The sequence below is a fragment of the Aedes albopictus genome, chromosome 1 (genome assembly GCF_035046485.1).
Source record: "Aedes albopictus strain Foshan chromosome 1, AalbF5, whole genome shotgun sequence".
In the NCBI taxonomy this organism is placed as follows: domain Eukaryota; kingdom Metazoa; phylum Arthropoda; class Insecta; order Diptera; family Culicidae; genus Aedes; species Aedes albopictus.
This window is the reverse complement of record NC_085136.1, coordinates 172,724,515-172,740,029: the sequence shown is the minus strand read 5'-3', so window position 1 is coordinate 172,740,029 and position 15,515 is coordinate 172,724,515. Positions and strand designations below refer to the sequence as shown.

At 44.4% G+C, this 15,515-nt stretch overlaps 1 long non-coding RNA gene across 1 annotated transcript; it reads right to left on the bottom strand.

Moving 5' to 3' along the window:
- Positions 1-1,264: 1,264 nt before the first annotated feature.
- Positions 1,265-7,415, bottom strand: LOC115258747 (uncharacterized). The gene is made up of 2 exons (XR_003893801.2): positions 4,639-7,415; positions 1,265-4,575 (listed from the first exon to the last, which is right to left on the bottom strand). It is a non-coding gene; the product is annotated as an uncharacterized LOC115258747 (long non-coding RNA).
- Between the last annotated feature and the right edge of the window lie 8,100 nt (positions 7,416-15,515).

The window sequence follows — 15,515 nt, the reverse complement described above, 5'->3', positions numbered from 1 at the left end:
CCTGAAGTATTTCTAGCAGGAATTGCTAGAAGAATTCCAGCAACACTTCTTGTAGGATTCCCACCACGAAAGCCCGGAAAAACCACAGTACCATTTCAGGACCATCAGGAATTCTCAAGGAAATTTGAAGAGGATTTCCAGAATACGAAGAGGAATTCAGAGAAAAATCACTAGAGGAATTCGGCAAAAAAAAACCCTGGGTGAAATTGTGAAGAAATTATTTGATAATTTTGAAAGAAATTCCTGTAGGAATCATATGAAGTATTCTTGGCGGAAACTCAGCACGCATTCTTGAGTAATCTTCATGATGAATTTTTGGAGGTACCTTTAAAACATCTCTGTAGCAATCACAGAAGGAACTTCTGCAGGAATCACTCACTCACTCATGTATCCTGAGCACCTCTGGGGGTACATAGGGCCAACGTAAAAGATCTCCATCCTGGGCTGCTGCTGGCTTCTGCTTTGACCTCGACCCAGGGCAGGTTCGCCTTCTTTGATTTCCTTGTTGAGGCTTCGTCGCCACGGGCCCCTGGGTCTGTCTCTGCTGCGATGTCCTGCCGGATTCCAATCCAGCGCTTGCTTGCCGATTTCGTCTCCGTTCTTTCGTGGTGTGTGGTCGACTTCCTCCATTTACGTTTTCGAATTTCTGTTGATATCGGTTTTAAATGACATCGTCGATGGAGCTCAGTACTCGGAATTCAGTTGTGAGGCCACCAGGCCCGAATTATAAACCGCAGACATCGGCTGATGAAAATCTGTAGCTTTTGTATGGTCTCTGCTGAAACGCACCACGTTTCGCTGGCATACAACAACATAGATTTCACGTTGGAGATGAAAATTCGAGTTTTGATGCGATGACTGATCTGATTGGATCTCCATATATTTCGTAGATTCGGAAAAGCAGTCCTAGCCGTCTTGATCCGTGTTGATAGACAACGATTTGGTCTTGCTGACGTTGATGGTGGACCCACCGTAGAGGAGCGTTCGGTCTGGTCGTCGAGCTTATTCTGCATGTTGTTCTGTATCGTTGGTCTAGTATGCTCCATTGCAATGGACTGCCAAACTAGTCTACGATTTGGTTCACGGTCAATCGCCCGCACCATGATCTTGTCGATTACGATGAGAAACAGTAACGGTGAAAGTACCAAACTACCCGGATGGGATCCGACAAAGCTACGGTATGCAGGAATCTGCATGTAAAAGCATCGTACTGTGCTTCCATGAGGTTGACGATTTTATTCGAAACTCCTTTGCGTCTCAGGGCGCCCCACAGATTTTCATGGCTCAGACGATCGAAAGCTTTTTTGTACTCAATGAACACCAAAAAGAGGGACTCTTGGAATTCGTTCACCTGCTCCAGTATAATACGGAGCGTGATAATATAGTCAACTGCCGCCGGAGAGCCGCGTCTGTTTTCTTTTGTATCCGATTCAGGATAACTTTGGCACAGAACTTTGAGAACAACACACAATGGATCAATGCAGAAATCACGGTAGGTATCCTAGAATATTTTCTAGAGGAATTCCTGAAGAAACTCTTGGAGAAATCCGCTGAAAATGTCAAGAGGAACTCTTGGGAATATGAAGTAATCTTTGGATAACGTCCCAAGGAATTCCTGCTGAAATGCTGAAATTCTTGCTGAGATTGCTCCAGAAGTACAGGGGATAGACAAAATGATCGGGACAGGCAAAATTTTCACCTCTCAAAAAATTTTCATGCAGCTGTAACTTTTCCAAAAGTGCATCAAATATTCTAAATTTTTTACTGTAAGTTGATCATTTAGTTGTGTATTAGTGGTCCAATTTTGGAAAAGATCGGGCTATTCTGCACGAAGTTATAAAGATTCTAAGAAAAAGGTATATTTATCCGACAGCCAACTTTGAGCTGTTATATCTCCGGATTCAATAAACCGAATGAAATGAAATTTTGACCAATTATGACTTACATAATGAGGGATCAAAAACTTTTGACTTAACTTAAAATTCTTAACACGAAAGAAAATTATAACGGATAGATTATTTTTCTAATAAAACACCAAATTATCCAAAACTTCAACATCGTTTCAAAACTCAAGATGCAAATTATACTTCATTTAAATTTCCTCTAAATGACTTATATATAAATGTGTTTTGAAGGAAAGTAACAACATAGCCGACAACAAATTGAGAAAGTAATGGGATGTACATTAAAAATAGATCAATTTACTAAAAAATCGTGAAATAAATGAAATCGCTATAACTTTTCCTCTTGTTAAAAATTTCAAGATAAGTCAAACGTCTTTTAGAGGTCATTATATAAGTCATGAATGGTCAAAAATTCATTGAAATCAGTTCATTGAATTCTGAGATATAACAGCTCAAAATTGGCTATCGGATAATTTTACCTTTTTGAAGAATGTTTTTAACTTCGTGGAAAATAGCCCGATCTTTTTCAAATTTGGACCACTGATACACAACTAGTTGATGAACTTACAGTAAAAATTTGAGAATATTCGATGCACTTTTCGAAAAGTTACAGCTAGTTGAACATTTTTTGAAAAGTAAAAATTTTGCCTGTCCCGATCATTTTGTCTATCCCCTGTATGTCCACGTTATCATATTCAAATCCATTCTGTGATTTCTCCAAGGATTTCTATAGATATTTCCAATGATTTTTCCTAATTTCTCTCTTTAAGAACTTTGCTTGAAATACTACTGGAAATCCCTGAAGGAATCACAGCAAGAAATTTTAAAGAAATATCTGGAGGATTCACAGCAGCACCTTCATAGGAATCTCAGTTGTAAATACACAAGACTAGGGACTTGCCCTTTCCTTCATCCCGCATTTCTTAGTATTTATCAAAAAGAATTAATGAAAAAAAGAAAAGGCTGCCTACGCTAGTGGTTGTTATTGCAAGGGGAATTCCTTCAATAAATTCTGGAAGAGACCTATTATCATTCCAGGTATTTCTATAATATTCGTTCCATGATTCCACCAGGGATTTCTCCAAGGACTCATTAAGAACATCTATTTATGTTTTTCTTGAGATGCAGGCTCTGTTCCACCTGGAGCGTTATTCCAATGATAAAAAAGCAGAAGGATGTGTATTTCATAACAAAGAACAACTTTGTAGAACACACGAAAATTACCAAAAATCCCCTGAAAAAGATATAACAAAAAACTATTTTGAGGGGTCGTTCACAAAAAACTACACATATCTCTTATAATTAAGCAAATAAGGTAATAGTTTTTTCGGCAAACTTTCCAACAATACATTTTTCTACAACTTTGCAGAAGACACCAACACTCTATCTTCATTTTTGAAAAAAAGTGAATTTCTGTCGCACTTTTAGGTGGATTAATCACAAAAGTGAAAATCCCAAAATAAAGAGTTCAGTATACAGAACAAATTCTTCTAAGACACTATACCGCTAAAGTCAATACATAGAGCTGCAAAAAATGGGTTATGGTAGTGTACCCCAGTATACAGTATGTGGCAGGTTCCTCCGGAGATTATGCCCGGTGGCCACATCCGGTAGTTCCTAAATGGTCAAAAACTGTGTGGAAACAATGTTTGGTTACAGAGGTATAAGTTTTAGTGAAAATAGAGTGAGTTTAATAGCGAATCATAATGGAAAACACTCTGTGTACCAAAAAACAGCCCTTTTTATACGAATCTGACCCAGTGACCCACCGGAATAACTCCGGCCATAGGGACCATTCCGACGTTCTCTGTCCACTTTTACAAACTAGACATATGTACAAGTGCACTGTCAAAAAAATATTCAAATCCGTTGTGTATTCGCTTAACGGCGACATTTTTAGTTCATATGCGCTGACTCAGGCCGATACGGGTTAAGCTTGTCAAGGGTTGACAAGTGATGGGTCGTTTGATTCAAAATATTTTTCCAATCGTGCGTAGTATCAAGCCAAGTGCCAAGCACGGAGACAAGCACCGAGAGAGTGCATACGAAAAAGCGTGAGAGACAGGAGAGCTCCTGCGCGCGGCAAAGTAAGCGAGCAACACACAACCGATTGCGCGTACACTGAACCAAAGCTTCATCCTCTAAGCGACTGAAAATTGATACGGTCGAGCCCTTTGACGACAAGCAGTCGAAAATCGGATGATGACCATACGCTCCGGTTCACCACCGGATGGTGAACAATCGTATGCATGTCATCCGATTCCAGTAAGACTTTCAAAATCATAGTCAATTGAAAATCTTATTCGATTCGTATGCTTTTTATTCGTATTATAACTAAAAAGAAATTGGATTGTGAATGAAATTCTTATATTCGATTTTGTATTTTTCTTAAAAAAATAAACCGGGCATGCTTTTATAGAAATGAAAGTTAAGTGCTTTTTCCTGTAAAATTCAGAAATACTTTATTTGTCTTTTGGTATGTATTTATAATAATATCAACAGCACTTTTCACCAAGAATTTGGCATTTGTATATTCAATCTGGTCTTTAGGTCTTTATTAGGCTCCGTCGTATAGCTTGCGACGCAGTTACTTGGCGGGTAGACGGATTAGGCAATTGAGGATGATCCATCGCCGCACGCATCGCCGTCTTTTTCGGTCGTCGAGGTGCTCCTGCAAGTCGCACAAGTTTCAATAATTATGCACAAAAAATACTGATTTGAATGTATTTGTTACCTTATCATCACAGCAACGATCGAAGGTATATGACGAATATTTTTAATCACCCAACAAAAACTTGAAATATTAAAATAAACTTAAATGAAATTCGACGAACACACCAACATGGCTGCCGGACAAGACAAAATTATGCTAATGAACCATCAGCACTTCCATGCAAGCGAGGTGTTTCACTCATCAGATGATAAGCAATGAGAAGCGTGTGCGAAAACTGGATGATGCGCGTCATGGGGCACGCGTGAATCAAACATCACCCAGTTTGAAGATGATCCTCTCTTGCTTGCTCCTCACTCAATTATCGTATGACGGTTTATGCTGTTTTTGTTTTGATTGTGTGATAGTATTAAACTGACAATCATTCGGAGAAGCTGTGTTCCGTCATTCGGTTGTGGCAGTCATATGGAATAGCGTGTATTCTAATTCGTATGAAAGGGAATGGCAATAAGCTATTTTACGAGACGTTCTACCGGTGGGCCGCTCAATGTTATTGTTTACATTTGATGTTTTTGTTTTCGCAAAAAGTAGCATAACATGTGGTGAGCGCCAATCAGATTTTTGCTGGCAGAGATGTTTCGGTTTCTAATGCGGCATGTATCAATCCCCCGAGCTGTATGATGTCACTAGCAGATGAAAAAACATTCTCACGGTCTACGGATATTAATTATAGTGGGCGGATTGACGCATTTTTGCAGATAAATGAACCCCGTTTATTGGATGGGTCCGTATCACATGTTATGCTAACGAAAATGTAAATAAATGGGCCCACCGGGTGGGCTTCAAAGCTGGTAAACATTCAAAAAACAGCTGATTTGAAACGTCTCATAAAATGCCTTATTCTTTCGTTTTCAGGAGGATGTTTCCGTTCAGTGTACTCGTCTCCTTCTAGTTTGTTGTGCTGTCTCGTAGCAGAGTGTGCGGCACGCAAAGAGTTTTGAGTCGCACCCTATCCCTGGTTTTGCCGTGAATTTAGAGTGTACCGAGCGAATATGACGTCACGCAATCCATTGTTGCTATTGAAATCGTGACGTCATGCTCGTTTGGCTACAGTTGTCTTCGCCTCCACGAGTCTATGGAATCTATAGTGTCTATAATCTGTACTTGGGCTTATGCTGCCGGTGCTGCCAGCTGATGGAGGTAAAGCTTAGTAACTGTTTCTTGTTGCCAAGTAGAGCGCTGAAGTAAAAATCCACCTTTTCCAGCGCTGACGTAAAATTCCACCTTTTTCCGCAAGTAATTTTGACAACTGATCCAGTATGCACGGAGAGACGAAACTACCCAAAAGTGAGTTCTTTCCACTCAACTTCGGGGTTGCGTGCGTCAAGCCACTTTTGAGTTGATGGAATCGATGTTTTTGTTGGGTTGTTCCCGCTAGCTTCCATGAGAAAGGAATACCTAATTTTAGGGTTTTTTCACCCAACCGAAATTTTGACTAGGTTGTATTCACTCAAATTTGAGTACTGTGCTAGAAACTCAGTTTTGGCTTGACGCACTGAACTGCAAAAGCCCACTGTTTCTCTCTTCACTCTCTGGCAACATTAGAAAGAGCGCATGAAAAGGGAGACGAAAAAGAACTCAAAATTGAGTTTAAAAGTACCTAATTTTGAGTTTTTCAGTTTCTTCGTGTGGGGAGAATCGTTACTTTTCCTTACGGAATACTGCGGTAAAATAGAAAAAATCCAACGGGGTTGCGGTGGTTTCGACCGCCGCAGTCGTTCCGCAAACGTCAAAAGTGCTCGGTTCACGCTAAAAAGCTCTCACTCATTTGGTTGCCATAAAATTCAAAAATAATGAAAATTGTTTCATTTATGGTTTATGTAATCGCAATTGCTGCCACAACATGTAACTTATTTCTAAACTATATTAGGTGTAGTTTTAGCACTTTAGTATGCAGCTGTACGCCATTAAACATAATTTAGATTCTCAACTATTTATTTTTGTTTCAAGGTTGTGTGCATACTTTTTGAAGTGTGCAGCAGTTTGACGTTTGCGGAACAGGTCTTCTTTGTCTTCTTCACTCCGCCAGGTTGGAAGATTTCTCTGGATAAGCAATACGTGCGAAGTTGAAACTAGTCATACACGCAGAAAAATGGCGCTTGTTTAAAACAATAAAACGCATGGTTGATTTTCAAACTGAGAATTTACTTATTCCAAAGTTATATTTAATTGTTTTCATTTAGAGTTTATCGATAAAAACAACCGATTACCATCATTTCATATAATGTCAAAAATTTCATTTGTTTCAACAAAATAAAAACCATAAACATGGTCCGAAAGCACTCACACATCTATAAAATGCTTACCCCAACATCGCCACAACGAAGAAGGTGTAGCAATCCATCACGCCAACTTCCAAGTGCAGCTTTGGCAGTGATGGATAACGCGCAGGTACTCACGACAGCATCCACAAAAAGTTGATCGGTTTCGCATTTTTTGTCTTATTTTTAGTCGGTCTCCTCCCCATCCGCTTACCGACGGTCTAAAAATAGATTTCCGAGCTGCCGCAGTTGCTGCCGTCACCAACCCAATCACATTCCGGGTTTGTTAGTGGCAAAAGTGCAGTCGTTTGAATCAATCCATTATCTCATGTTGAAAATACCATATGTCTGTTTGTTTTAACAAACTGTCAAAAATTCCGACAAACGAAAATATTTGTATTATCAAACAATAGAACAGTTCAGTTTTAACTAGAAATCAGTTTGTCGCTATAGTAAACTGAAAAATCGGTTGATTTGAACTAGAATTTAATTGTGTTTACAATTTATTTTTCTGCGTGTAAGGATCAATATCAAATGGGTTCAAATACCGTCTACCCTCGTTGGTTTGACCGCATCTAATCTGAACACTTTTTAATTTGACCCCCGCTAATCTGCACATCGTTCAAACTAAAAGTGGTTCAAACGTCATTCTGCCCATGGAACGGGGTGAAACGGAACGCAGAATCAAAACAAAATAACAAAAATGGATACCATAAGTGCGTTTTTCGATGCCCACAAGGTTACTAGAAGTTCAAACTAAAAAATGAACCCCGTTGGTTTGCATGAGGTGTCGTTCAAACCAACGGGGGTAGACGGTATTACGTAACGCTTAAGGGGGAGGGAGGGGGTCCAGCGCTGTGTTACGCTCCATACAAAATTCCAAAATTTCCCATGCAAAACTTGTTACGTGGGGGAGGGAGGGAGGCTAAAATTGTAAATTTTTTTCGTTACGTAATATTTGAATGACCCCTATGACATAACATCCCGTTTTTTGGAGCACTCGACATACCAACAAACAACCAGTCAAACACAGAATGATGCTTGCTTCGATCACGCCCCAAAACAATAATGCCTAACTAACATTTTCAGCGCCATAAGCTTCAGTAATTTGCTGTATGTTGTGTAACCATCGAATTGAAGCAGTTAACGTTCTGTAAAAAGTACTAGTAAAAAGCTAGTCAAATATTAATCATAAGCTAAATAATACATTCAAAACAAGCTCCATACAACTATCAAACTCGATTTTCTGAAATCCACAACTTGTCACTGGGGCTGCCTTTACGGCACTCTATTGGCTTCTTTGGCGGTGTTGAGATAATTCCATATTCTGAATCTGCATGCAAAACTGAGCCGAAATCCAAATTTTCATGAATTTTGGTGCCCGGGAACCTATTTAAAAATCAATTTGAAGTTTGTATGGGAGCGATTTGTTGAATCACCCCTCGTCGCATTTTGTCTGGGTGGAACTGTCAAACAGTTACCCAGCTGTCAGAAGGTGATTTCAAAAAATATCTTTGAAATTGTTTTTAGGTACCAAAACAAAGTTCTAAAAATCTGAAAAAAAAATCCTAGTGGCTCAGAAAAAGGTGCTCTTTCGCATAAAATCAAAAAATCGAAACATTTTTCTTAATTTAAAAACCCAATTCGAACTCCGGGAGATCTCCCGGATGATGTGCAAACTTGAACAAATCTAAAAGGAGTCCCCACTAACAATACAGTAAAATTCGTAATAATACTGGCAAATCTACAAACCAGCAGCGCTTTGAAAGCCGTTATGCAATATCATTACAACTAGAAGCTGCAATGAACAAACTGTTGGTGTATCAACACGGCTTGTCGGATGTAAACATTATTGTCAAAACAAACTCCAAGCGGGATATATAGCAGCTACACAACTACTTTACAGCGAAGACCACTTTATCGAGAAGACTTGCAGCACTGCCGAAGATCAGGAGTAACTGTTACCAGCGCCACTACGGATGAAGGTGGAACTTTTTTTGATAGTGTGTGTTAATCTTCATACTCGCACCAATACACTCTTACACTTTTATACAGTCCCGATTCGTTCGTTGGCGGCTCGTTAGATGGGCTGTCTCGATGATTGGATGTTCGCTAGTTGGGGCAAAACCCAACTAAAAAGCACTGTCAATGTCAAAATCGATGTCAAAACGAGTTTGACGTCTGATCGTCGTCGCATCACAGCTCCTGTATACAGACCGTTTGCGCAAGTATGTGAGTGTTTCGTGACGTATTTCTCATCACTTGCGTGTGTCTAGAGCATTTTGATCAGTTGTCAGTAGCCCCAACGAACGAACACGATTCGCTAAACGGGGCGCAGTCGTGACCCAACCAGCGAATCCAGGCTGTACAAGGGTACCACCTAAACTCAACGGGCGGCAGTGCCGTCTGTGACGCTTGCCGTTAGTATGGGAAAATAACAGAGTTGCATGTCTTCTTGATGAAGTAGTCTTCGTTTACAGGTATCCATCTCTTTGTGGTGAAATTATTTGGGTTACTTTTATTGTGTGTGTGTGTGTGTGTGTGTGTGTGTGTGTGTGTGTGTGTGTGTGTGTGTGTGTGTGTGTGTGTGTGTGTGTTTTTTTTTCCTTCTAAACCATACGGGGATAAATCTGCTCATCAGACACCCTAACAGGAAGGTTAGGGTAGTGTGGGGATGAGGCCGTCTTCTACAATGCCGGTAGAAGCCAGGACTACTCTCTCCTCGACCCACCACATTCCTATGGTCGCCAAACCCTACGTCTCTCCGGAACCACCAAAAAGGTATTGCTTCAGAGTGTGTGTGTGTGTGTGTGTGTGTGTGTGTGTGTGTGTGTGTGTGTGTGTGTGTGTGTGTGTGTGTGTGTGTGTGTGTGTGTGTGTGTGTGTGTGTGTGTGTGTGTGTGTGTGTGTGTGTGTGTGTGTGTGTGTGTGTGTGTGTGTGTGTGTGTGTGTGTGTGTGTGTGTGTGTGTGTGTGTGTGTGTGTGTGTGTGTGTGTGTGTGTGTGTGTGTGTGTGTGTGTGTGTGTGTGTGTGTGTGTGTGTGTGTGTGTGTGTGTGTGTGTGTGTGTGTGTTTTTTTTATTCTAGGAGTCCAAAAATCTTCTAAAGACGCTGTGTGGGATTCGAATGTGCGCCTACCCACTAAAAACACTCTCCTAGTTCACCTCCACCTTAAATTCCCCTCCGGTACCACCATGCAGTATTTCTTCGGAGGGGAGGCGTTATGTGCCTTGTGCACCATCACCAATTCGTTATTCTAGTCTTCGTACTGAGCCGTTTGGCTCCCGTGTAATTTGTTATTCTACCGTATTACCCCGCTAATACGACACCGACTGTTGTCGTATAACCGGGGTAAACTTTTAATTCGACAAACTGGTCACCCTACACCACCATGCTCATTGAAATTTGGCAACTCTATTTTTGTTTTTGTTTTGATTTCCGGATTTGTTATGAAACATAATTTCATCAAATATTGCGGTGGCGCGAATGAAAAGCTCATTCTTTCTACGATTGTTGCCATCCTCAGTTCATTCCGGTTGGTCTCCAGGCGGTTTGGGTGTTGAATAGCACCAACTCAGAGCTTCCGAAATTTGCGGCTGCAAGAGGAGTTTCTGCGGATGCGAGTATAAGCGCAATATCAAACTGTTTTGCATTTACAGTGTACATCGCTGTGACATTTGAACACTTTTTCATTCGACATGTGTCGTATAAGCGGGGTACGAATTAAAAAGTGTCGTATTAAAACGTGTCGAACCAGAGGGGTAAGACGGTATTTTGATTGCCATTTAGCGACCTTCTACTGTGTTAGCCACATTTACCATGCCACATGCCGAGCCATTTAGCTCCAGTTAGTAATGTGTTAGTACTAATTTGTTCGCCATTTAGCGATTGATTACGGTTACTAACACTCCTCATGCAGTTCTCTACTCCGCTGATAAAACAGGTCTTCTGGAAGCGACCATGTAGCCTTTAGCACTCTCGCGTACTACTCGGGTAGTCCCCGGCGGTGAATCTATCCTACTCCGACGAAGAGTTCCCCGACAGTGGAAGATCTTCCGAAACCGAACTTCCCGGGTAGGTGCCGAGGTCGGTTCTGCGATTCCGGTTGAGGTCGGCTTCCGGTTCACAGGCGCCCCGACGACCAAGCTCCGGTGCTTTTTACGCGGAACTACTCGGTCTAGTCCCCGGCGGTGGACCTAGCCTACTCCGACGGAGACAACCCCGGCAGTGGAAGTTCTCCCGACACCGAAAATCCCGACCAGTGAAGTGCCGAGGTCGGTCTGGCGATTCCGGTTGGTGGTTGGCTTCCGGTTCACCAGCGCCCCGACGACTCAAAACCGGTACTACGCCACGAACTACTCGGTCATGTCCCCGACGATGGATCATGCCTACTCCGTTCGCGATCAGCCATCCTCTGATCCTCCCGCCATTTTCGCTGCAACGACGACATGATCTGTACAACTGACCTATTCACCGCGCTCCACGTAACTTCGTTCTGGCACATCTCCGTAATGATGTTGTTCGCGTTCAGATTGCCAACGCTACTCGCTTGCATCTCGCTATGTTCCGCCATGAACCGTGGGCAGTAGAATACCACGTGCTCCGGTGTCTCCTCCTCGTTCGGACAGGCCGGGCAAAGTGGGGACTCTGCGTGGCCGAATCGGTGCAGATACTTCCTAAAGCAACCATGGCCTGACAGGAACTGTGTCAGATGGAAGTTAACTTCTCCGTGTTTTCTGTCCACCCATACCGAAACGTTTGGAATGAGCCGATGGGTCCATCTTCCGTTTCCGGCGCTATCCCAGTCCAGCTGCCACTTTCTCATCGAGTCAGCTCTCGCATTCTTGCGGGATCCTGTCGTTCCTCGGCGGTTGTAACATTCGCAGTCTTCTTCCAGTACGATTTTTATGGGGATCATTCCCACTATGATGCAGACCGCTTCCGTGGATATGGTTCGGTATGCACTGGCTACTCTCATAGCCATCAGCCTGTATGTGCTATTCAGCCGCGCCAGGTTCCTCTTCGATAGCTGTCCAGCTGCCCAGACAGGAGCGCCGTACCGAAGTACCGACGTCGACACGCTGGCAAGGAGTCTCCTCGTACCGCTACTGACTGCCGATCTGTTTGACATGATCCTGGTCAACGCTGTGATTGCTTTGGCCGCTTTCTCGCAGGCGTAGTCGACATGACTGTTGAAGTTTAGCCGGTCGTCGATTAACACCCCAAGATGCTTCACTTCTCGTCTCGAGTCGATGGTGAGTTCTCCGACTGAAACTTTAACATGCTGTACCGCCTTTCGGTTGCTGATCATCAGCACTTCGGTTTGAGCACGACGTCATCCGCGAATCCAACAATCTGCACTCCTCTTGGTAAGCTTAACTGCAGCAATTCGTCGTACATCGCGTTCCACAGCATCGGGCCCAGGATAGAGCCTTGAGGAACACCCGCTGTTATGCCTACACTCTTCTGTCCCTCACGCGTTTCGTAGACCAACGTCCGGTTCTGAAAGTAGCTCTTCAGTATTCTGCAGAGATACTCGGGAACCCTCATCCGGTGTAGGGATCTAGCTATTGATTCCCAACTAGCGCTGTTGAATGCATTTTCACGTCTAGAGTGACGACCGCACAATAGCGATTTCCTCTTCTCTTTTGCTTCATGGCAGCATCGGCTGCTTGGACAATTAGCCGGATAGCGTCAACTGTACACCTTCTTCTTCGGAACCCGAACTGCATCCTCGATAGTCCGTTCTCGCCTTCTGTGTAATTTCCGAGTCTGTTGGAGATCACCTTCTCCAGAAGTTTTCCAGTCGTGTCCAGCAGACATATAGGCCTATACGCCGATGGATCTTCGGGTGGCTTGCCCGGCTTCGGCAGCAGAACCAATTTCTGCCGCTTCCAACGATCGGGGAAGTTTCCGTCGTCGATACACTTCTGCAATGTGGTTCGAAACATATCCGGGTTTTGTTGGATTGCTGTTTTCAGAACCAAGTTGGAGATGCCATCTAGTCCTGGCGCTTTCTTTGGTTTTAAGCTCTTCGCTACCGTGATGAGCTCCTGGTTGGAAATACGGGATTCCTCCATATCAGCGGCGTGTGTGTGTGTGTGTGTGTGTTTTCCTCCCAACCTCCCGAGCAGAGAAAACCGATTGGAAAAACTCTGCTACACTTTGTCGCCTCGATCCCCCTGGTACCACTGATGCGACTGCTTCAGGGGGGGCAATGCGCTCATGCGCTCTTCTTCTTCTGTGCTCATGCACATTTTGTCGCTTCTAAATTTGTTATTCTAATCTTTTTAGTGTTCGTACCTAACCTATCGCCATTCAGCGACACAGTTGGTACAAACATACACCAAATTTGTTATTCTAATGCCGTCCGTGTGCCATTTAGCACTCCGGCTTTTCGCGCACGACTCGGATAGTCCCCGACGGTGGATCTACCCTATCCGACGAAGAGTTCCCCGACACTGAAACTTCTTCCGTTACCGATACTTCCCAGGCTGGTGCCAAGGTCGGTTCTGAGATTCCGGTTAGAGACTGGCTTCCGGTTCACAGGCGCCCTGACGACCAAGCACCGGTGCTTTTTCGCGGTCTACTCGGTCTAGTCCCCGGCGGTGGACGGACCTAGCCTACTCCGACAGAGAAAGACCCCGACGGTGGAAGTTCTCTCGACACCGATGTTTTCAACCCGACCAGTAAGGTGCCGAAGTCGGCCCGGCGATTCCGGCTGGTGGTAGACTTCCGGTTCACCGGCGCCCCGACGACCTATAACCGGTACTAGGCAACGAGCGACTCGGTCAAGTCCCCGGCGGTGGATCAAGCCTACTCCGACCGCGACCCAATACTCTTTGTACTTCGCGCCATCTCCGCTGGAGAGCTGACATGATCCGCGTGACCGCTCTGTTCACCGCATTCCATACGGTTTCGTCCTGACACATTCTCTCTACTACGTTGTTGGGACTCAGATTTCCAGCAGCGCTCGCTAGCATGTCACCACGTACTTCTTCAAATCGCGGACAGTCGAATATCACGTGCTCCGGTGTATCCTCGTTGTTTGGGCATGTCGGACAGAATGGGGACTCTGCATGGCCGAATCGATACAAATACTGTCTGAAGCATCCATGACCTGACAAGAACTGTGTTAGGTAGAAGTTCACATCTCCGTGTTTTCTGGACATCCATACCGACACATCTGGGATAAGCCGGTAGGTCCATCTACCCTTCTCCGCGTCATTCCACTCTTGCTGCCACTTAGCCAACGAGTCCGCTCTGATTGTCTTCCTCACGTTTGCAGTGCCCCTTCTCCAGTAACACTCTACATCCTCTGCCAGGGTGATGTGTATGGGAACCATCCCGGCGATAATGCAGACTGCTTCCGACGATATCGTCCTGTACGCGCTCGCCACACGAATAGCCATGAGCCGGAACGTGCTCGAAAGTTTTGTTCGATTCCGCTTCAGTTTCAGCGCTGTAGCCCAGGCCGGAACTCCGTATCTAAGTATCGAAGAGGATACTCCCGCCAGAAGACGTCTGCTGCTGCTGCTCGGTCCACCGATGTTCGGCATAATCCTGGATACAGCATTAACAACTTTCGCTGCCTTCTCACAGGCATAGTCGACGTGGCAATTGAAATTCAATCGGTCGTCCACCATCACGCCCAGGTGTTTTAACGCACGCTTTGACGGGATAACCTGTCCGCCGACGTTAATTTCAGCCCGTTGAACTGATTTACAGTTGCTGACTAGCACTACCTCTGTCTTATGGTGAGCCAACCGCAGCTTTACTTCACTCATCCAGACCTCGATGGAACCGATCGTCTCCGCCGTCAGCATCTCTACTTCTTCCAGGGTCTCACCGGTTATCGAAAGGACGACGTCATCCGCGAAACCGACGATCTCGACTCCTCCGGGTAGTTCAAGTCTTAACACTCCGTCATACATAATATTCCACAACGTTGGGCCGAGTATGGAGCCCTGTGGCACACCCGCCGTGACTCTAACCAATCTCTGACCCTGGTTTGTCTCGTAGACCAAGACTCGATTCTGGAAGTAGCTTTTCAGAACCTTGCACAGATAGTCGGGGACCCTCATGTTGTGTAGTGCAGTGGCGATGGCTTCCCAGCTGGCGCTATTGAATGCGTTCTTCACGTCTATAGCTACCACGGCGCAGTAACGATTACCTCTTCTCTTCTGCTTTGAGGCTTTCTCCGCATTCGCAATGACTGTCCGGATTGCATCCACAGTCGACTTCCCTTTCCGAAACCCGAACTGCCTATTAGACAGACCGCTCTCGCTTTCCGTACACTTTATCAGCCTGTTCAGGATGATTTTCTCCAGGAGTTTGCCAAGCGTATCCAGCAGGCATAACGGTCGATACGATGCTGGGTCTCCTGGCGGCTTGCCAGGCTTTGGCAACAACACCAGCTTCGAGAGTTGCTTGCGGATGTGTGGCTTTTTATAGAGATCCAACAGAGCCCACTGTTGAAACCCCGCCACATCCTAGGCATCCTCTGCTTGAGCTATCTGGAAACCAGAAGCTCGGTCACTCCCCGAAGGAAGAGCCAAAGGTGGTAATCCACACGGATGTGTGAACGATTTTCGCTTAGGATGAATTCCCAAGCTGCCAC